Source organism: Daphnia carinata, chromosome 7 (genome assembly GCF_022539665.2).
Source record: "Daphnia carinata strain CSIRO-1 chromosome 7, CSIRO_AGI_Dcar_HiC_V3, whole genome shotgun sequence".
In the NCBI taxonomy this organism is placed as follows: Eukaryota; Metazoa; Arthropoda; class Branchiopoda; order Diplostraca; family Daphniidae; genus Daphnia; species Daphnia carinata.
In genome coordinates, this window is record NC_081337.1 from 4,618,543 (window position 1) to 4,638,685 (window position 20,143).

Genomic DNA, 20,143 nt, shown 5'->3' on the forward strand with positions numbered 1-20,143 from the left:
TTTAACAGTAATTAGCTACACTTAGCCCCCTTTTTGAAATACAACGCAGTAACGAAAACAACTGCTCGATACCAACGTCGACGGATGATCCTGTGGCGCACTTCGATTCAAGGCCAGATTAGCAATACAGAACATGGTTTATGGAAATTGTGTGGTTCCATGGGCATGGATAAACACATGTCAGGATGGCCGAGCGGTATAAGGCGCCAGACTCAAGAGTAAAACCTTGCTTCTCAGAGAGAAGCATCAGATTTCTGGTCTTCAATGAAGGCGTGGGTTCAAATCCCACTCCTGAAAAATTTTTCTCTTGGGCGATGTCCTTGTGAATGGATTTATTATTCTAATTAGTTTGTTGATGTAAAGCGATGGTGGTATAGTGGTTAGCATGGCTGCCTTCCAAGCAGTCGACCCGAGTTCGATTCTCGGCCATCGCAGTTAGTTTTATATCTTGGTAGATGAATTTCTTTAGGGCGATGTCATTGTGAAATGGATTTGTGATACAAATCTTTTGATCAATATTAGGCGATGGTGGTATAGTGGTTAGCATGGCTGCCTTCCAAGCAGTCGACCCGAGTTCGATTCTCGGCCATCGCACACTATTAAATATTTAATTAGAGAAATCAGTAACAACTATCAACTGTTGTCCAAAGTTACACAAAGGCAGAGGAAAGAAATGAAAAATCTAAGAGGAAAATAGAGTATTATGTTGTGTGAGTTACGAATTTGCAATAATGTCGAAAATTCATAGAAATTCGTCTATGACTTAGATAGTATTAATTAAGAAATCTTATAGTCTTTCCCATACCGGAAATTGAACCCGGGCTTCCTGGGTGAGAGCCAGGTATCCTAACCACTAGACAATATGGGATTAGTCTATGTTATTGTTGCACAAATCTGCATAATTTAACAATAACGCGCTTTTCCCCCTAGAGGGCAATCATGGGATCTACGGAAACGGTATGTGTCCACTTCCACTACGGTGCACCAAACCCCGAAGACGAGGAAAACCCTCTCTCCACGTATTTACCTCTTGCCCAGTAGATTGGCATGCCCTTTTTAATATCTATTTCTCTTTGATTGCATTGTAATGCCTTTCGCTTATTTTTACTTATTTTAAATGCACAAGCCCGAGACAAGTTTACTTTCCACTGGAAAACCCCTTTAAAAACTTACCACTTGACGAAATGGAATTAAGTAATTTATTGTTGCAACGATCTGCATAACTTAACATTAACCCGTTTAACAGTAATTAGCTACACTTAGCCCCCTTTTTGAAATACAACGCAGTAACGAAAACAACTGCTCGATACCAACGTCGACGGATGATCCTGTGGCGCACTTCGATTCAAGGCCAGATTAGCAATACAGAACATGGTTTATGGAAATTGTGTGGTTCCATGGGCATGGATAAACACATGTCAGGATGGCCGAGCGGTATAAGGCGCCAGACTCAAGAGTAAAACCTTGCTTCTCAGAGAGAAGCATCAGATTTCTGGTCTTCAATGAAGGCGTGGGTTCAAATCCCACTCCTGAAAAATTTTTCTCTTGGGCGATGTCCTTGTGAATGGATTTATTATTCTAATCTGTTGGGTTGTGTAATGCGATGGTGGTATAGTGGTTAGCATGGCTGCCTTCCAAGCAGTCGACCCGAGTTCGATTCTCGGCCATCGCAGAAAATTAAACATTTGGTTGGTGAATTTCTTTAGGGCGATGTCATTATGAAATGGATTTGTGATACAAATCTTTTGATCAATATTAGGCGATGGTGGTATAGTGGTTAGCATGGCTGCCTTCCAAGCAGTCGACCCGAGTTCGATTCTCGGCCATCGCACACTATTAAATATTTAATTAGAGAAATCAGTAACAACTATCAACTGTTGTCCAAAGTTACACAAAGGCAGAGGAAAGAAATGAAAAATCTAAGAGGAAAATAGAGTATTATGTTGTGTGAGTTACGAATTTGCAATAATGTCGAAAATTCATAGAAATTCGTCTATGACTTAGATAGTATTAATTAAGAAATCTTATAGTCTTTCCCATACCGGGAATTGAACCCGGGCTTCCTAGGTGAGAGCCAGGTATCCTAACCACTAGACAATATGGGATTAGTCTATGTTATTGTTGCACAAATCTGCATAATTTAACAATAACGCGCTTTTCCCCCTAGAGGGCAATCATGGGATCTACGGAAACGGTATGTGTCCACTTCCACTACGGTGCACCAAACCCCGAAGACGAGGAAAACCCTCTCTCCACGTATTTACCTCTTGCCCAGTAGATTGGCATGCCCTTTTTAATATCTATTTCTCTTTGATTGCATTGTAATGCCTTTCGCTTATTTTTACTTATTTTAAATGCACAAGCCCGAGACAAGTTTACTTTCCACTGGAAAACCCCTTTAAAAACTTACCACTTTACGAAATGGAATTAAGTAATTTATTGTTGCAACGATCTGCATAACTTAACATTAACCCGTTTAACAGTAATTAGCTACACTTAGCCCCCTTTTTGAAATACAACGCAGTAACGAAAACAACTGCTCGATACCAACGTCGACGGATGATCCTGTGGCGCACTTCGATTCAAGGCCAGATTAGCAATACAGAACATGGTTTATGGAAATTGTGTGGTTCCATGGGCATGGATAAACACATGTCAGGATGGCCGAGCGGTATAAGGCGCCAGACTCAAGAGTAAAACCTTGCTTCTCAGAGAGAAGCATCAGATTTCTGGTCTTCAATGAAGGCGTGGGTTCAAATCCCACTCCTGAAAATTTTTTCTCTTGGGCGATGTCCTTGTGAATGGATTTATTATTCTAATCTGTTGGGTTGTGTAATGCGATGGTGGTATAGTGGTTAGCATGGCTGCCTTCCAAGCAGTCGACCCGAGTTCGATTCTCGGCCATCGCAGAAAATTAAACATTTGGTTGGTGAATTTCTTTAGGGCGATGTCATTATGAAATGGATTTGTGATACAAATCTTTTGATCAATATTAGGCGATGGTGGTATAGTGGTTAGCATGGCTGCCTTCCAAGCAGTCGACCCGAGTTCGATTCTCGGCCATCGCACACTATTAAATATTTAATTAGAGAAATCAGTAACAACTATCAACTGTTGTCCAAAGTTACACAAAGGCAGAGGAAAGAAATGAAAAATCTAAGAGGAAAATAGAGTATTATGTTGTGTGAGTTACGAATTTGCAATAATGTCGAAAATTCATAGAAATTCGTCTATGACTTAGATAGTATTAATTAAGAAATCTTATAGTCTTTTCCATACCGGGAATTGAACTCGGGCTTCCTAGGTGAGAGCCAGGTATCCTAATCACTAGACAATATGTGATTAGTCTATGTTATTGTTGCACAAATCTGCATAATTTAACAATAACGCGCTTTTCCCCCTAGAGGGCAATCATGGGATCTACGGAAACGGTATGTGTCCACTTCCACTACGGTGCACCAAACCCCGAAGACGAGGAAAACCCTCTCTCCACGTATTTACCTCTTGCCCAGTAGATTGGCATGCCCTTTTTAATATCTATTTCTCTTTGATTGCATTGTAATGCCTTTCGCTTATTTTTACTTATTTTAAATGCACAAGCCCGAGACAAGTTTACTTTCCACTGGAAAACCCCTTTAAAAACTTACCACTTTACGAAATGGAATTAAGTAATTTATTGTTGCAACGATCTGCATAACTTAACATTAACCCGTTTAACAGTAATTAGCTACACTTAGCCCCCTTTTTGAAATACAACGCAGTAACGAAAACAACTGCTCGATACCAACGTCGACGGATGATCCTGTGGCGCACTTCGATTCAAGGCCAGATTAGCAATACAGAACATGGTTTATGGAAATTGTGTGGTTCCATGGGCATGGATAAACACATGTCAGGATGGCCGAGCGGTATAAGGCGCCAGACTCAAGAGTAAAACCTTGCTTCTCAGAGAGAAGCATCAGATTTCTGGTCTTCAATGAAGGCGTGGGTTCAAATCCCACTCCTGAAAAATTTTTCTCTTGGGCGATGTCCTTGTGAATGGATTTATTATTCTAATCTGTTGGGTTGTGCAATGCGATGGTGGTATAGTGGTTAGCATGGCTGCCTTCCAAGCATTTTACCCGAGTTCGATTCTCGGCCATCGCAGAAAATTAAACATTTGGTTGGTGAATTTCTTTAGGGCGATGTCATTATGAAATGGATTTGTGATACAAATCTTTTGATCAATATTAGGCGATGGTGGTATAGTGGTTAGCATGGCTGCCTTCCAAGCAGTCGACCCGAGTTCGATTCTCGGCCATCGCACACTATTGTAACGAATCGTCTAGCGAAGCCCCTTCTTTCCTCCTTTCTCCAAATAGACTAGAATCGTATACCTGTAGCCCCTTGTGACTCAGAACTTTCACTTACTAACCTAGTTTTAAAAAGCCCCTTAGAAATATAATTAAAAAAACGAAGACATGTCCCGGCACGTCGGCTAAAAATAGATTTATTTCAGTTCGTCTGAGATTGCCCGAAATGGCCTAAAGTCGCCCGAGCGATTTTTAGCTATCGTCCAAATTCGTTCGATACCGCCCGAATTTGCCCGCCTATGCCTCGCCATTGCGCCCAAAATCGCCCGATACCGCCCGATATTGCCGCCTATCCTTTAACACTGTGCCGTATGGTTCTCACAGTCGATGGAAAACATATAAAAAGCCATCGGCAACTCACAATAGTTAGTCGTCCCTTGAGAGAGCTATCTCGTGTGTACCTCAGCCTTCTTCCGAGCCGCTACCTCATCCTCAGAAACTGAAGCGTAAGTTCCCTTCTTAGCAATATTCTCTACTTGTCTTAGTTGCCCCTTAGTAGTGTATGCCAAGTAACGGTCACGTAATTGTAGGCCTTCGCCTCTTCCGTGCTGATTTAATTGATTATTTGCGGTATATAATACACGTTTATTCTTTCATACACGTATTGTTTTACGCTTATTTATACACGACATTGTGAGTAACAGCGCCGCACTTAGTTATTTTTCCGTATTGGAGGCAACATGACAACGTCGTGTTCCCCTTTACATCTGGTGGCAGCGGGTTTTGAACTCACTGACAATGTCGTTGTATACAGGTGCTAAGCCTAAGACAAAACGTACATTTTTCCAAAAAACTAGCAAATCTGATAACATTTTCACGACAGTTTTTGATAACCCAAATTCCGCAACTGAATTAACTCAGTCTGAGACTTATATGACCTTTAACCCCTTACCCTTCCGAAAGAGATCTACCCGTTCTACACTCAATTACGTACCTTTGAGTCAAGTAGATAACCCCGAAGCTATTATACGTTCCAAGAAGATACGTATCCAAGAAACCGATAAAACAAACCTATCCCTGGTAGATAAAATTGCTAATTTCTTTTCACCAAAGAAATCGACAAAACAGTCTAACTTAACAATAAGCTGTGAAATTCCACACGGAGAGTATACCAAAATAGAAACCATAGCTACCGAACTAAGCCCTATTGCCCCGGCGACACAGACCGCCTGTATTCCTGAATCACGTAGTGTAAGCGAAACCTCAAACATCCGTCTAGCAACTGACGAAGCAGGCCAAACACAAAGCAACGTCCCGACAAACAACTCGGTTCTAGAAGAAACTATCACCGATCAACAAGTCAAGAAGATCAGCATAGGGAACAACGAAACTATCATACCCCACCTCGATTTAGTAGACAAACACACGGACGAAACTGTCAGCGGAAGCCTAGAAGCCAACAAAAATCCTAACACTCCATATCCCTCTCCTACCGCTTCCGATTCATTCTTCGAGTTGGTCGATCGCCTCTCAGGTCACCTCCACATTGCACCACCAAATACCACCACATCACCGGCAAATATCCCATCACACCCGCTCAACTCCACGTTAGAAGTCATTAACAATCCTATACCTTTTGTACCTTACGTCGGTATCGAAGGCATCCTTGCAGCGCTAGGCCAACACAGCAACGCTATCGGCCTAGAGGAAGAGGGCACCGACATAATCGAGTTTCCACTCAAAGCCGAACCAACGCATGGAAAAGTGGATAATCACCACCAGCATCGTGACACTACACAATCAATACGCCCATATACTTCGGCAGGAATTACAACGTATACGGCCGGCATACCCGCAAGCCAGTGCAATAATCAGCTATATCACAACGATACTAGAGGACATTCCGTCCGAACAACAAATCCACTCACTTCGACAAGCCATTCAGCGCGCATACCTGGGGATTTGCGATCAACACTCCCATTTTCCACTTCCACCTCACTTTTCCGACCTATTGCGCAAATTAACCAAACTCGTAGGGAGAACGAAACTCGCGGAAGCCCAAAAAGCCACACAACAGCAAGCGAACGATCTGATAGCCCTTTTGTGTGCATTTGTGACCGCTGCCTTAACCGAAATCAAATCAATCATCGAATTCATCAAAGTAACGGGCCAATTCGTGCAAACAGCGCAGACATACACAAACGTGCTCCGGAAGCAAGCCAACCCCAAGCACGCGACACGCCAGGGAACCCACTCTCTCATACGGCCACTCGAAACCCTTGCAGCGACTCTGAACACCAAGCATCAGATAGCAATCACGCTAATTTGTACCAGAATCAGACAATTGATCAACCCCTTGTTAAACCTCAGCCGCGTCACAGTTCTCCCACCGCCAGTGAAGGCCAAAATCCAATTCCTCGGAATCCAAATACAAACCGTCCAGTTTATTGCCCGCCACAAGAAATACAAAACTCTTACACTATCGGGATTGATACTAACCGAGCTCAGCCTCTAAACCAAAACGACACACACACATTGTACCCAAAGGGAGCGGACTATCAGACAGCCGAAGAACAAACAAACGCCTGGGGATACCTCGGTGACCACTCACCCACCAAGAGGACTACAGACCAAGAGCAGTTATTCAAGGAAACAAAGGCCCACAATCACAGTGCCCAGAACAACCAAGAAATGGCATCACCATCACATACTTACCGTAAAACCGAACAACGAAAAGGCAGGGAAGCCATCACCATGCTGAATCAACTACAAAATTTTTCGGGAAGTCCCGCCGTTCGCTTCGACCGCTGGATCAAACTTTTCGACAACGTCGTGGATATGTCCAACTGGGACAATTCCGAAATAATCAGCTTGCTGTCAACTAAAATGTCAGGCGAAGCTTACGACTTACTGCAGAATATCTTGGAATCCAGCGATACTTACGAGTACGAAGACATCAAAAAACTCTTCCAAGAAAATTACCACGGTTCCGAAGACATCGACTTTTACCAAAGCCAGTTCGACGAAATTCAGCGGAAACCAAAAGAAAATATTTTAAACTACGCCTATAGATTAAAAACCCTCTATAAACGAGCTTATCCCTCTAATTGTCAAGAAACGCCAGAAGAACAAACAACTCAATTAAGACTACTTCGGCAAAAATTTCTACAAGGGCTCGAACCTGAACTACAAAACATTGTAAGACACAAAATGGTGTCTAGCTTCGAAGAATTGGTGTCTATCACACAGAAATACGCCAAGCGCGTCCAGTCGGACACAATAGAAAAAGACAAACGAATATTTGTCAACGCAGTAACCAGTACACAAAATGATACAGCGATACTACAAGCAATCGAAAAACAAAGTGACCACATTAACTCTATCGCCTCTACCCTGAAGATAGCCACCACGGAGCCCACTCGGCAAGAAACTAACACATCTCCTGATTTAAACAACAAAATCGATCGCCTAACGGATATCATCACAAATCTCGGCAACCTCATGCGAACAAACTTCCGCCAAGAGAATGGAACCCGCCAACCAATAAGAAGCAACTCCAATTATTTCCCAAACCAATCAAAGCAAGTCAGTTTCCCTAACCCCGCCCCGCGCAACACTTTCACTCGCCAAAACCAAACAAACGGATTCCGCCAGCCATTCACAAACGCCTTCGGCCAAGGCGACGAAAATATCTCAGGTCAGCAACCTCCCCAACAAAACAGGCCAATGCAAAACGCCGTAGGGTGCTCCAACTGCGGTCTCACTAACCATAGCATCGAATCTTGCTTCCGCTATCTAAAACGGCAGACAGCACCAGGCACGCCACCTACCTGTTATGTTTGCCAACAATTGGGCCATATAGCAAAGTTTTGTCCCAATAAGAGAAACTTAATAAGATCCAACGAAACTAATGACTCTATGAATCAGGGAAACGAATAAGGGCCGGCCATAGAGTGGGGTCGACGGAGAATAGGTCAGTAAGCCCCGAAATGTTACCATCAGTCGCAAAAATTACAGCATTCAGTAAATCAGCAGCCCCACGACTTTCGATAGAAATTCATGATATTCCGTTCAAAGCATTGTTCGATACTGGCGCGGCCAGAAGCCTATTACATATAGATATTTTTAATCAAATGGCGTTGGAACATCAACTAAGTTGCTCTGAGTCCGACGTAGAGTTATACGATGTGCACAATAAGAAATTGTTCACGTTAGGGTTAGTTTCCCTACCCATGGTTTACGGCGCCAATATACTAGAACAAGAATTTATCGTCACGAACGGTATATCTGAAGCATGTATATTGGGTTTGGACGCCGCAGACAAACACGAGTTTATTTTTGATGGCCGCTCTAAAACTATATTTCTTGCCCGTGACGGACCAGGAAGTAATCAAAAAATCAAGCAGGAAAGGTTATTGCCAGAAAACCAAGAGCCGACAGTTAAAATAGCAATGACCTTAGTCAAGAGGGTTCTAATTGCCCCCAGATCTTCGCAAGTTGTAGAGGCCACATTTAAGGAAAATGGTGATAACATGGACACCAATACTCTATTCTTGTTTTCCCAGGGTATGGATTTACCCGAGGGAATATTTATAGGCAATTTTATCAACGCTAGAAAAGATAACGGAAAATATCAGATCGTCGTGGAAAATAAATCTAATAGGGCACATACTCTGCCGAGAGATAGTTCCTTAGGAGAAGTAGAATTCTCTTGTCAACTGATAGGCAAAGTTTCATCAGGTCAAGAGTCTGCTTCCCTGGTGAATTCTCAGGACGAAGAGTGCGTACCCGAACCAGATGTAGACCCCCAATATAAAAAACCCTTGGCGGCACTTCTCAAAGAATTTACCGACTTATTCGCGACAAAAGACTCTGGGCTAGGAAGTACTGGTTTAATCACACATTTCATCGACACAGAGGGAAAAGGGCCTATTCGACTTCGACCTTACCGCACAGGCCAAGGCCAAAAAGAGGAATTAGAGAGACAGATAAAAGAAATGTTGCAAGCAAACGTAATAAGGCATTCCACATCCCCATGGGCAGCACCAGTAATTTTGGTAGTTAAGAAAACAGGAGAAATGCGTTTTTGCATCGACTATAGGAAACTAAATAATTTAACAAAAAAAGACTCTTATCCACTTCCGAGAATTGATAGCACTCTAGACCGTCTATACGGAAAGAAGTTTTTCACAACTTTGGACTTGGCTTCAGGCTATTGGCAGATCGAGCTAGAAGAATCATCTAAAGAAAAAACTGCCTTTATCGTTGAAAATAATCTCTACGAATTCATTAGAATGCCCTTTGGATTGTGTAATGCGCCGGCTACCTTCCAACGATTAATGAACCATATACTTCGAGATGTAGCAGGACAAAAAGCCCTAGTATATTTGGATGACGTAATTATTTTTTCCGACTCCTTCGAAAGTCATCTAAGCGACATTCGAGAAGTCTTTTCTTTAATTAAAAACGCGGGACTAAAATTAAAACTCAAGAAATGTCAATTTATGAAGCAATCAGTAAATTACCTTGGGCACATCATTTCTACCGATGGCATCGGTCCTGACCCAGATAAAATAGACAAAATCGCCAACTATAAAACTCCAACTTCAGCAGAAGAAGTGCGATCGTTTTTAGGCCTAGCAGGATATTACCGACGTTTCATTGAAAATTTCGGGGCAACTGCCCAACCATTGACCGCAAAAACTCATAAAAATGCACTAAACAAGCCCTTCGTTTGGACTGATGACGACCAAACAGCTTTCGAAAAACTCCGCACATGTTTAATCACTCCCCCACTATTAGCCTACCCTAACTTTGATCTCGAATTTTTATTATTCACCGATGCCTGCGATTACGGTATTGGCTCGGTCCTCTCACAGATACAGAACGGTGTAGAGAAACCCATAGCATACGCAAGTCGGCAACTAAAACCGGCCGAACAAAAATACGCCACAGTAGAAAAAGAGGCATTAGCCGTTGTATTCTCTATCAAACATTTCCGACACTACTTACTAGATAAGCCATTTACAGTGATTAGCGATCACCGCCCCCTCCAATGGTTAGAAGAACAAAAAGACAACAACGGCAGATTAGGCCGTTGGGCTATCTTATTAGCCGGTACCAATTACAAAATTAAGTACCGACCAGGCCGGGTGCACCAAAACGCCGATTGCCTGTCACGCCTTCGCGTCGCCCACATCCATGAGAATAACGTAGAAATAGATATCATAGCTAGCCAAACAGAAGATCCACTATGTCAAGCAATAAAGAAATATCTAGATGAAGGAGTTCTTTCAGAAGAGGACGAAAAAAATATGCCAATTTGGGCAAAGGAAATTAGCTTTTACCAAGTTACAAGTGGTGTGCTGTACAGAATCGAAACACCGACGGCAAAAAGCAAGCGAAATATTTTAAACCCCCAAGTTATTCTGCCCCTTACCTTACGACGTGTAGTATTAAAACAAATGCATGACGAACCTATGTCAGGTCATCTTGCCTTCCTTAGAACCTATCTAAAAGTTAAAAATAATTACTATTGGCCCACGATGAGAAAAGATATAAAGGAATACTGCTCTGCTTGTGAAATTTGCATCGCCAATACTAACTCCAACCTCAGAGCCTTCCTCTTTCCACATGAACTAGCTAAGTTCCCATTTCAGATTATAGGAATAGATTTTTTAGGCCCCATCCAACCAATATCCCCTAATGGGAATAACTGTATTTGCGTAATCACCGATTACTTCACAAAGTACGTAATTGCTGTCGCCCTACCCGATCAAACCGCCCGTACCACGGCCGAATGTGTATATAAAAATGTGGTATTGACCCATGGGGCCCCACTAGCTATCGTCTCAGATAGGGGACCGAATTTTACCTCCGGTCTCTTCAAATATTTTTGCAAAAAACTTAACATCGAACAAAGATTCACTACGGCTTATAACCCGGCAAGCAATGGGGAAACGGAAAGATTTAACCGAACCCTCACGACTATGTTAAGAAAAGAACTCGTAGACGGGCAACATCATAATTGGGAAGATGTATTGGGAGAAATCTGTTTTGCATACCGAGCATCCGTTCACTCCTCCACCAACGAGTCACCTTACTACATGATGCACGGTAGGGATTGTAACATGCCCATAAACAAAATTCTGGGAGCAGTTCCCGAAGCCGTACCGTCATCGGGTGGCTACGTTGACACGCTATTAGAAAGACTAAGATACAGTTTCCAGCGAGCACGGGAAGAAAACGAGAAAGCCAGAGAACGCCAAAAAGAACAATACAACAAAAGGGCAAAAACATTCGATTACAAACCGGGAGATAGAGTCTTGTTAGATGTCCGTGTTGTGCAAAAGGGAGACAACAGGAAGTTTACATCGAAATTTCGAGGCCCTTATCGCATCGTTAAAGTGTACTCAAATCGCACGGTGGACATAGCAGACAATTCATACAACTGCCAGCTAGTGCACAGTAACCGGCTTAAACCTCTGTACGAGACTATGTTATGGACGGACGAACCCATGCCAGACGTCGAGTCTTCGGTCGAACCAAATGACAGATTCCGGAAGCACATCGCTACTCAAACTCGTGTAGAGGAACAATCCGATAGTGAAAGCGACTCCGACCAGAATATAGTGGAACAAAGTGATGTTATGGACGATATCGAGCTTGAAAATATTGCGTCCCAGGGTGTGGTTACATTGGAACCAACAAGTGCAACCGTGCCAACCCCAGAAGACATTGCCCCCGAACACGTGTGCAATACTCCTATTGAAAATCCGGATGAAAACCTCCCACGGTTGCGTGCCAGGTCAACGATCAGGCCAAGGACACGTCTTATAGCGGAAATTTAAACTAAAACACGAACAGCTGTGTGGAATAGTGGCGGCCTTATAAACATTTTTGACCTTAGAAAAAAAAAAAAAAAAAAACAATAAACGAATAAAAAAGGTTAAGTGCTACAAACGCTCAAGTGGGACCGTCGCGACCGTTTACAACCCGGACGAAAACGCCCTAACAAGTTCACGAACTCTATGCCACATTGCAAGTGGGACGAGAGGAGTATTTAAGCAAACCAGAAACGACGAACAAGCATCCACTTCACCTCCACTTCTCTTCCAAGCAGAATGTCCTTCCACTCTAATCAATGGGAACCCCTTACGGATGAAGACTGGGATTTCATCGAAAACTGCTGGAAGACGGGGACTCCCCTTAGCGGTACGATCGACCTAGAAGACTCCGACGACAACGACGAGACGGCTAGCCTGCCGGATGACCGCTCCCCGTCCGAGAAGATAGGCGGAAGTCTTTCTGACGACGACCTAGACGCCTACTTCTCCAATCCCGGTAGCCTGAACCACCTCACCGAGGACCCATTCGGGAACACCGACTGGGGAAAGTTTCTAGCCCTCGACCGCTATGTGGCCCGTCTGAAGAACGGCACTAGCAAACGCCAATGGACGCCGTTCGGCCTGCCTACGATGGAGTGGCCCCCGCACAACTTCATCCATAAGGCGAAGAAGGCGATAGAGGCTCAAGAGAGCAAACCGGCAACCGGCCAAGAATGGCTCCCCACCAAAAGGGAGTTTATGTTGTTAATTGTTGTTACCATCCTCATGATTTTTGTGTTGTTCTTCTAAATAACAGAAAATAAAAACAAAAACCTACAAAAAAAAAAAAACCCATCTTAACTTCTTGTCGAAAAAAAAAAAAAAAAAAAAAAAAAAAAAAATAAAATAAAAATGGCTGGTTTTTGGGTAAAACTCGATTTATTAAAAAATGGCCGCTTCAAAAAAAAAAAAAAAAAAAAAAAAAAAAAAAAAAAAAAAAGGTTGTCACACAACCATCTCTTTCCAAACATCTTTCTCTCTATTCCGGGGATACGCCGCGGGCAACAATATGTTGCGCCCTCTATGTTTTCCACGCCTTCCCTTGATAGCCATACAAATAAAAATAATACCGACATTCATTTTCCATGGTAACCCCATGTCCCCACGCGTGACACGACGATCACGCAGACCAACCCCCTTCTCGCCACCCCGTAAGATGCTCCGGATGTAAACGGATACAAGTCAAACACCCCCATTACTTAAACAAACTCTCCACTAGCCACCCTACCAGGGCCCTCTTCACGCTCCCACAAAAGTTTAATTTACCCCCCCCTACGTGTAAACTCTGCCCCTACGAACCTTCTACCCCCCTTACACCCTTCCTTCCACCCACCGTTCAGGATGTTTAGAATAAAAACGGATACGACAGCGTACGCGAACGTACGTCACAGCAGCTCTGTAGGCCATTCCCTCTCCTTCCCCGTCTCTATTGTTTCTTCATGAGTTTTTCGTTCCCCATTCCCCCTTAGCAACAGTGCCACGTCTCTTCAAGCCTATTGTGATCCTCCTTTCCAACTACTATCCTCTGATTTACAACGTTGCCGTTCCTTTTTTTTTTTTTTTTTTTTTTTTTTTTAAGTCAAAGAAAAAAAAAATTTTTTTAAGTGCAAAATATATAGAAGTAAATTCTAATTCAACCAAATAGAACCAAAATACCACATAAAAAAAACCCCCTGAACAACAGGGTTTCTTGTTTAAGGCCCAGTCGTCAGATGCGGGTTTGTGGGGGTTGAACCCACGTCCAGCCTGCACCATTGGCATGGCAGACCACTGCGGTACCAATGCGGCAAGCTACGACTCTGATTAGATTCTGTTTAGTATTCACAAAATTCCACAACTACGATTCATTCTACATACTATTAATAATATTTCGTTCCGTTTATCCTTCCTTATCATCTCTATACGTATATGTTAAACCCTGGATAACTACATTCCAAACAAAAAAAAAAAAAAAAAAAAAAAAAAAAAAAAAAAAAAAATGAAAAAGAAAAGGACTGCCAAAAAAACATGGTAGTTAAACAAAAATGTTTTTTATGATTCCCCAGATCATGCTGATCCTTATCGCGCTGACCCTCCTGCTCTCATCGACAAGAGCATTCCAAACCACAATATGTAACTGCAATAACCCGACCGGAGTTGGACTTCTTCAATTCTCCGACGGTCTTTGCGAGCCTGCCACGCGCGTCTCACACACTAAAGTGGACTACCGAGTAATGACCGACAAAAAGGCGGCCTTCAACTTCCCTGGATACATCTGCGGCAGATGGAAATCAATCAAACACATCACAATCAATTTCGTGGGACAAGCCATAATCGTTCCGGAACGCATCGCCATGGAAACAACAGCCGTAGAGTGCGATATCATGAGGCAGTCAAAGCGTTGCAACGAGAGCCCAATGACCATATCAGAAAACAAATGGGTATTCAATCAAGAGCCAGACGACGTAGGATATTGGCTAAGGACCACTACTGTGGTCACCATCAACTGCATGTTGGAAGAAGTCGTCCTCTCCCGAACCGATGAAGGCGATATAATTACCACACCATTGGGAAAAGCCAACGTGTCGCACGGTTCAATATCTCATAATCACCTCACCTTATTCTGGATCGACACATATGGGAAAACAACCGATATCTCCCTCAGGCAACTAGAAAAAGGTGTAGGATACTGGTACGAATCATCAACAAACGGAACCTGGATTCTCCAAGATGACTCCAAACAACTCGACTTTCATGTACGTCGGATGTCACGCTGCCAGACAGTGAAATGCGACAAAAAGATCGACAGTTGGACAGTTGTTGGAGATAACCATTTATTCATCATCACGTACCCGTTGGGCCCAGCTGCAGCCACCGTGCCTTCAATCATCAAAAACAGCACATCTAACGCGAACGACTTCCTAGACATCAACATCCGACAAAACGCTAGGATCCAATATCTAGAAGATGCCGCCATCCGCCACGAAAACGAACTCATCCGAATCGTCCAGAGCATACAGTGCGACCAGCGCCGCGCCAAACACGCACAAGCTGTTTCAACTGCTCAATACAATGGATGGTTGGCAGCCACACAACTGGGTCTCCGTCAGTGCGTGAAACTGATCGCAACCGGAAACATCGTCTCAGCCGTTCAATGCACACCCACAGCGGTCACTTTCACGACAGACATCACCATTTGTGGACCACAGCCGCGGTTCGGAAATTCTACCATCGGCCGATCCGGTTGGGAACTAACGGAGTTCGCACCATGCTACTGGGCTGGTGGAATCGTTAATTTCAACGATAAACCGTATGCCTACCGCAATAACACGTGGCAACTGGTCGAAGCATCTGTCGTCGTTCCGCAACGTGACCTAGCCGACGCTTTCCGTTACCAAGACGTCGATTTCTTCGAGTACAAGCATCAAACTAATCCCGCATATACAGATACGCCGGTTAGCCCCATGGATGTAATGGCCGACATTACAGCAGCCATGAACGAACATGCCGCGACGGGCCAAACTCTAAACACAGGAGCATCCGCAATCGTCGTTTCGGCAGCTGAAAAAGCCGGTCTCGGCACTTTTACCAATTGGTTCGAGAATTTTAAAGTCTACTCGTTTATCATTCTACTTATCGCTGCCTTCCTCTTACTCGCTCGCGGCTGCTATGCCCTCGGATTTTGTGGTTTAATGTGGAAATGTTGTTGTAAACCCCCGCGCCCTCCTCCTACAGCAGTTTACCGCCCGCAGAATAACCGCCCAAGAGAGCCCTAGAATTTCTTTTGGATTGCGGGACGCAATCTGGTATGACGGGGAGCGATGTAACGAATCGTCTAGCGAAGCCCCTTCTTTCCTCCTTTCTCCAAATAGACTAGAATCGTATACCTGTAGCCCCTTGTGACTCAGAACTTTCACTTACTAACCTAGTTTTTAAAAGTCCCTTAGAAATATAATTAAAAAAACGAAGACATGTCCCGGCACGTCGGCTAAAAATAGATTTATTTCAGTTCGTCTGAGATTGCCCGAAATGGCCTAAAGTCGCCCGAGCGATTTTTAGCTATCGTCCAAATTCGTTCGATACCGCCCGAATTTGCCCGCCTATGCCTCGCCATTGCGCCCAAAATCGCCCGATACCGCCCGATATTGCCGCCTATCCTTCAACACTGTGCCGTATGGTTCTCACAGTCGATGGAAAACATATAAAAAGCCATCGGCAACTCACAATAGTTAGTCGTCCCTTGAGAGAGCTATCTCGTGTGTACCTCAGCCTTCTTCCGAGCCGCTACCTCATCCTCAGAAACTGAAGCGTAAGTTCCCTTCTTAGCAATATTCTCTACTTGTCTTAGTTGCCCCTTAGTAGTGTATGCCCAAGTAACGGTCACGTAATTGTAGGCCTTCGCCTCTTCCGTGCTGATTTAATTGATTATTTGCGGTATATAATACACGTTTATTCTTTCATACACGTATTGTTTTACGCTTATTTATACACGACATTGTGAGTAACAGCGCCGCACTTAGTTATTTTTCCGTATTGGAGGCAACATGACAACGTCGTGTTCCCTTTACACAATGGTGGCCCTCTATCGAGGACCACCCAATTCAAATGCGTTAAAACGGCTGGGCAGCCTCGTGCGGCGTCCAGACCGCGTCGTCTGCTGTTGGGAATCTAATGTAAAGTTTCATAACCTCGTGTATTGCAGTGAATCGTCGTAACAATTCCCCTTCAACAAGGTACAAACATGCTGTATTTATACTACTAACTAACACACATCTGAAGGTAAAATGGGTGGGGATACGTTCACTTTCACTCGTGAAACGCTTGAGGGATGTTGAGGGTGTGGCTGTCTTCGGATAGCCTTTGGGCTCGTTACATTCCTCCCCCCCTTCGATGAGAAGAATTGGTCCTCCAATATGCGCTTCTCCATCACCGACTATAACCTACGGCTGAATAATAAAACTTGTTCCTTCACCTGAATTTTAGAAGAAATTTTCTCTCCTTCTTCTTTTTCCGTCACCAACTATAGTTGCTTCTATGAATACAAATGATGGCTATGGTTGAATAAACCGGTTCTATCTTCGTCTTGATTATAGTGCGTTTGTGCTGTCATTGTTTGACATAGCCGTATGTCCACGGTTGTCCTTTATTTTTGTATCTGCTCCGTGTAGAAGCAGTAACTCGATCATGTCTGATTGTTTGTATCTCACTGCATCGTGTAGGGCGGTTGTGCCCGTTTCGTCTTGTTGGTTGACGTCGATTATTCTTTTTGTGCAGATTTGCGTTGCCAAGTCTTCGAGACCGTACCTGGCGAGGTAGTGTAAGGCGGTTTTGCCCTCGTTTGTTGCTATCTTGATGTTTGTTGGGGTACAAATTAGTCTTGCGCATTCTTTATTTTTGTGTGATATTGCCGTCATCAGTGGGGTTTCTCCGTCTTTATTGCGATTTGTGAATTCGCAGTTGTTGTGTTTTAGTATTCTTATCAAGAATAAATCGTTGTTGGTTGCTGCCCAATGTCCGATTGTGTTCCCTTGATACATTATCTCGGGATTCGCTCCGTAGGAAAGTAAGGCATCCGTTATGTCGTACCTGTTCCTTTCTATACTGGTGTGAAGTAGGGTACGTCCTTCGTCCTATCGTTTATCGAGGAATATAGCCATTTTTTGCCTTGGCCAACATCCAAGCGATTCTAATTTGCTTTGGATGCACCTCCTTATAGTTGGTACTGGAGCTTCCATCATGGATAAGCAAAGTTTTCCGGCTTCTAGGTCAATAGTGGCCGGTCGATGCAGCTGAATTTTTTCCGCTCGCTCCGTTGAAAGTGGTGCTATCGTTTTCATCCGACAGTTTTTGCAGGCTTTCTTTTCCTTTTGTTCGTCATTCGGCCTGCTCCGTTTTTGGGGCGGCTCACATTGTAGGTCGGTGTCACTGTTATTTTCTAATTCGGCACCGTGGGGTGGGTCATATTGGAAGCCGGTGTCACTGTTATTTTCCAATATATATTCGGTACTGTAGGCACTTTCCATGTCGGGTTCTATTTCACTATATGCATTTATCTCCTTGGTGTCGTCGTCACTCGATTCACTGCTGTCTTTACTTTTCCTCTCTAGCTCAGAAAATCGTTCTTTTCGGTTTTGATTCCGATCCATTCTGCGTTTTTCACTATTTGCCTGTTTACATCCGCACTTTTAGCACTATCTTTTTCTCCGTTTTCTTGCTGGCTTTTCTCACTTTCAGTATCGCTAATGATTATTAACTCGTGTTCCTTTTGGTCCTGTGGGATGATGATTACGTCCATTTCGTTATCTTGATTGGTGATGTTGTTTGCCATTTTGAGAGGAATGGTTTAGTTTTGATGACACTTTGCTTTGTGGAACTTTGTCGGAGTTTTGTCTTTGAGACACTGGGAGGGGTTAGTTAATTCATTTTGGGAATCTTTCTTCTTCAGAGGTCTTCTTGTTTTTTGCTAACTTTTGTTTAACTGTTCTTAAATTGAAGGCAGGTTTGTCTTGCATTTAATTATGTTCCTTTTCGGTCTCATATCCCTTCGCGGGCGAATTGACATATAAGCCGTTTGATTGAAGAACTTTCCTTATTCCTTTTTTTAGTCATTGTCATTTTCATTTTAGGTGTTCCTGCGTTTTATTTTCTTTGTGAGTTAGTTTCTTTAGTATGATGAAGAGATGTTGCCTTTCACAAGAATTTTTGAAAACCTTTTGATTTCGAGCATGTTTGTATGGATACTGATCCTCCTAATGACTTTGTTATTAGCTTTTGATTTTGTGGATAATGTTAGTTGAGAATACAAAATTGTTATTTGAGTTTGCTTCCTCTTCTTGTTTTACTATAAAGTTACGAGTAAGGGGATATAAAAAAATTTAAGGGTCATTTAATTGGTTGAAAATGCTGATTAGTACGTTATTTACTGGGGGCTGTTAATTTATTCTGTTATTAATTGAATTTGTCAAGGGGTATGTCTAGTTGCTACTTTTAATTTCGATGACCTTGGGACTTTTTATTTTCTAGCTGAACTACTGTTGTCAATTTCTGACATACAACGGCATAGGTCTTCCCAAACCATGCCGTACCCAACGACATAAGTACAGGTTGTGTGTTTTCCTGTGCATCTTTTGGGTGTGTCGGTTTCTTCAATAGCTGGGTAGCTTAATGAATTTGGCGCGCTCGGTCGTGGAAGGCGCACTTGTCCTTGTCTTTCGATTGTCAGTTGTGTAGGGGCGGCTGTTCTTATGAACGGTTGTTCGACGGTTATTTCTGGATGATAATTTGTCTCTCGTACCGGTAGCATTGAAGCGAGTTCGTGGTCTTCCTCTATGCCATCATCGTATCTGCTTGTAAACTTTCGGTTTCTGCGAATATGTTCTTTAATTTTTGAGATGGGGTTGCAAATGATGAAGATCCGTAAGCATATGAGGAATAGCACAAATCCTATCGCCGATAGGCCTATTATTTTTAATTTGTCGAACCATGAATACATGTGACCTATTTGATTATCTTGTTCTTCTGACATCACAATATCTCCAACAGAATTGGAATTTCCTTCTTGCATTCTGCCAACTAGGTCATTTAGGATGTTTAATTGCTCCATTTCCATTGTCTCGTGTGCTGGATGACTTTTCAGGGAAAAATCGAAATCATTTAGGTGGAGCTCTTCAAATTCTGTAATGAGGTCTAGGTTGGGCATGTGGATGCTAGGCTTTTGTCGTATCCAATCTCCGGTTGTAGAGTGGTGTTCCCAGGTGTGAGGATTTCCATTTAAATTAACTAACGGTGTTTTCCAAAACAATCGGAAAAATGGGTGAATTGACCATCCATCTGTTCCGATCGTACAGTTCTTTCCTTCGTAAGTAAAGAACGGCTGAAATCCACATTTTGTTTCGTTCGCTGAGATAAAAATTCTCTTGGCTTCGCATTGTTGAAGTGTCATTACTTGACCGAAGCCTTGTAGTCTCGTGCAGATTGGTAAACCTA

The 20,143-nt window shown here is 43.1% G+C and overlaps 14 non-coding genes across 14 annotated transcripts; 12 read left to right on the forward strand and 2 right to left on the reverse strand.

Moving 5' to 3' along the window:
• Positions 1-179: 179 nt before the first annotated feature.
• Positions 180-297, forward strand: Trnal-caa (transfer RNA leucine (anticodon CAA)). The gene is made up of 2 exons: positions 180-217; positions 253-297. It is a non-coding gene; the product is annotated as a tRNA-Leu (tRNA).
• Positions 298-362: 65 nt separating this feature from the next.
• On the forward strand, positions 363-434 carry Trnag-ucc (transfer RNA glycine (anticodon UCC)). The gene has a single exon. It is a non-coding gene; the product is annotated as a tRNA-Gly (tRNA).
• Positions 435-522: 88 nt separating this feature from the next.
• Trnag-ucc (transfer RNA glycine (anticodon UCC)) lies at positions 523-594 on the forward strand. The gene has a single exon. It is a non-coding gene; the product is annotated as a tRNA-Gly (tRNA).
• Positions 595-796: 202 nt separating this feature from the next.
• On the reverse strand, positions 797-868 carry Trnae-cuc (transfer RNA glutamic acid (anticodon CUC)). The gene has a single exon. It is a non-coding gene; the product is annotated as a tRNA-Glu (tRNA).
• A 549-nt stretch (positions 869-1,417) lies between these two features.
• Positions 1,418-1,535, forward strand: Trnal-caa (transfer RNA leucine (anticodon CAA)). The gene is made up of 2 exons: positions 1,418-1,455; positions 1,491-1,535. It is a non-coding gene; the product is annotated as a tRNA-Leu (tRNA).
• A 65-nt stretch (positions 1,536-1,600) lies between these two features.
• Positions 1,601-1,672, forward strand: Trnag-ucc (transfer RNA glycine (anticodon UCC)). The gene has a single exon. It is a non-coding gene; the product is annotated as a tRNA-Gly (tRNA).
• Positions 1,673-1,759: 87 nt separating this feature from the next.
• Trnag-ucc (transfer RNA glycine (anticodon UCC)) lies at positions 1,760-1,831 on the forward strand. The gene has a single exon. It is a non-coding gene; the product is annotated as a tRNA-Gly (tRNA).
• A 202-nt stretch (positions 1,832-2,033) lies between these two features.
• On the reverse strand, positions 2,034-2,105 carry Trnae-cuc (transfer RNA glutamic acid (anticodon CUC)). Its single transcript has one exon. It is a non-coding gene; the product is annotated as a tRNA-Glu (tRNA).
• A 549-nt stretch (positions 2,106-2,654) lies between these two features.
• Positions 2,655-2,772, forward strand: Trnal-caa (transfer RNA leucine (anticodon CAA)). The gene is made up of 2 exons: positions 2,655-2,692; positions 2,728-2,772. It is a non-coding gene; the product is annotated as a tRNA-Leu (tRNA).
• Positions 2,773-2,837: 65 nt separating this feature from the next.
• Trnag-ucc (transfer RNA glycine (anticodon UCC)) lies at positions 2,838-2,909 on the forward strand. Its single transcript has one exon. It is a non-coding gene; the product is annotated as a tRNA-Gly (tRNA).
• An 87-nt stretch (positions 2,910-2,996) lies between these two features.
• On the forward strand, positions 2,997-3,068 carry Trnag-ucc (transfer RNA glycine (anticodon UCC)). The gene has a single exon. It is a non-coding gene; the product is annotated as a tRNA-Gly (tRNA).
• An 823-nt stretch (positions 3,069-3,891) lies between these two features.
• Positions 3,892-4,009, forward strand: Trnal-caa (transfer RNA leucine (anticodon CAA)). Its single transcript has 2 exons — positions 3,892-3,929; positions 3,965-4,009. It is a non-coding gene; the product is annotated as a tRNA-Leu (tRNA).
• Positions 4,010-4,074: 65 nt separating this feature from the next.
• Trnag-ucc (transfer RNA glycine (anticodon UCC)) lies at positions 4,075-4,146 on the forward strand. The gene has a single exon. It is a non-coding gene; the product is annotated as a tRNA-Gly (tRNA).
• An 87-nt stretch (positions 4,147-4,233) lies between these two features.
• On the forward strand, positions 4,234-4,305 carry Trnag-ucc (transfer RNA glycine (anticodon UCC)). Its single transcript has one exon. It is a non-coding gene; the product is annotated as a tRNA-Gly (tRNA).
• Positions 4,306-20,143: the final 15,838 nt, after the last annotated feature.